Source organism: Montipora foliosa, chromosome 2 (assembly GCF_036669935.1).
Source record: "Montipora foliosa isolate CH-2021 chromosome 2, ASM3666993v2, whole genome shotgun sequence".
Taxonomy (NCBI): Eukaryota; Metazoa; Cnidaria; class Anthozoa; order Scleractinia; family Acroporidae; genus Montipora; species Montipora foliosa.
In genome coordinates, this window is record NC_090870.1 from 46655314 (window position 1) to 46657813 (window position 2500).

Sequence of the window (2500 nt, forward strand, 5' to 3'; positions counted from 1 at the left end):
TGGGACAAAATTTGAAATAATTGGATCACCGGCGTGAGCAAAAAATCCCTTGTTTAGCCTCGGCTTTAGGATTACGATATTTCGATTTAGTTCTTGAATTTTCGTTTCAGTACATGTACGTACAGTGTACAAACTCCAACCGAAATTTCGTTGTAAGATTTGCGAATTTTTGTCCTGCGTTCAAATTTTTGTCTGGCTCAGAAAGAAATTTCACCAGCTCAGAAAGAAATTTCGAAAGAACAATAAGCGAATTTTGTTGAAATTCATTTGCATTCTGTTTTTTGCACAGTACTGTACAGGAGCTTTCAAGACAGTTCAGAGGCACCCCACTCTTAATAATCTGAAAGAGACAATTCAAAATTAACAGGAACATGATTAAGAACCCCTATTGCCAGGAGACAACCAGTTGGCTATTTACTTCTTGCACCAATCATGTTGAGAAATTAAGCTTTATTATGGATTTCAGGATCGCCTTTCTCGGTTAATTTTCGAAAAGACGCAGCTCGGATGCTGGTGTTTTTGAGGTTAGAATTTCACTTGGTTGGCGTCCGTTCCGGCTTGAACAAGACAAGATCACCAGCCTGCAGCTGGGTGCTGCCTACCTTGTCAATTTTCTTGACTATGTAACCGTCTGTTGAGAAAAGATCTAGCAAAATGATGCCTCAAACAGCTTGGAACGACCAGAACAACATAACACAGGACACAGTTGACATTTTGTTTGACCTTTCTTTGAATTATTTGCTTTCAAACTTTATTGCCAAGCAAATCGCAACGGCTGTAATGTATTTATCCTACTACAGATCGATAACAACAACACCAACAGAGGGTGGTCTGCCTGTGCTGTTACATGTGGAAAACGTTTAGGAGCCTCCTTAATTGACCCCTCAGCCACCCTAGGATACCCCCAGTTGACGAGTAAAAATCAATCATAATTTATGTTGTTTGATAGAGTAAAATCTGTTAAGTCTTGCACTTCAGAGTCCATACGTACAGGTCCACTCAGTACATTTACAATGTAGATTCTGATTCAGACATACTCTGGGAGGCAAGAACTGCCTGCCGTACTATATATGACAGTAGTACAATTTGTTCCTTTGGTACAATTTTTTCTGAACTGGTACAGAATATGTTGAACTGGTACAAAATATATTGAACTGGTACAATTTTAATTGTACTGGTTTATTTTTATCAACTGTCTAAAAAAGGGATTTTCCTTTTTTTGGGGTGTAGTTAAAAAACAGGGGCGTAGTTTTTAGGGGGTCTAAAAAGAACACGTTATTTCTTTCTTTTCTTCTACCTTCCTCCCCCTCCCTCATCTTCTCCATCACCTCTATCCAACCCCCCTTCCTTTCACAGTTCTATCCCCCCTTATTTTCCAGATGGCCCCCCTCCTTGCATTGCCTTATGCCCACTCCCTCTTTGACAGACTTTACACAGTATACTCGAGACTTTCTTTTTTACTCACCCGAACTTGAACTTGAACTCCCTGCCTCTTGATCTGTTGTCCACTCTCTTATCCACTTGACCTCTCTTATCCTCTTGATCTGTTGTCCACTCTCTTATCCACTTGACCACACAAGCAGATCATGCAAACTTACCATGATAATTTACGATTAAATATTTTAATATTCATCCCAGGCCACTCTCTGTCCAAATATTTTATTATTCATCCCAGGCCACTCTCGGTCCAAACTTCAATTTATTTACATTTAGACTTCGGCAGTTTCGTTAGAAGAAAACAACTCGACAATGCAGTGTGTATCACACGAAATATTTTATCAAAGATTAGATGACTTTAAGCAAAAGCAGAAGCGAAATACATCACAACTAACCATGTTTATCGAAGATCAATTTTACAATGAAGCAATGGAATACTTGAAAATTCAAAGTGAAAAATCGAGTAGTGATTCGAGAGAAACGGAAGGCAAACTATCTCAGTCAAAACTAAAGACATTGCAAAGAAAGAAATGGACATACCACCAAGGAAAACTGGGCTAAAGTTCAGAATACCCTGCCACTTACTTGCATTTCACTGAATAAGAATAGGCTCTATTGTATTAAGTCTCGTTCTTCAAAAGATGCCGCATAGGGGAAACAATAGTGGTTGCTGTGGCGGGTTATTCTGAAGTTGCTCCGAAAACTGCAAACACCTGACAGAAAAACTGTTATCTCAAAGAGTAAACTCTACGACACTCTTAGTCTTAGCACACCAAAGAACACCACATAGAGGACGTCAAATCACAAGTAAATGGGAGAATGACAACTATTCAGAAGTAAGCGTACGACTTGTAAAGTTGTTCGTAAGTTTATGTCCATTGCACAAACAGCAGAAGACTATCACTAGCAAACAAGAAAGCAAGCACAAAGACAACGGAAATTTAAGATTTCGGACACGGTGGCAATAAAAATAAACAAAGTAGACAAGCTCACCCTTTTCACCCCAATATGCTCTTGGGTCAAATCATCGAAATTGAAGAGAGTGGATATGTAAGAATTGTGA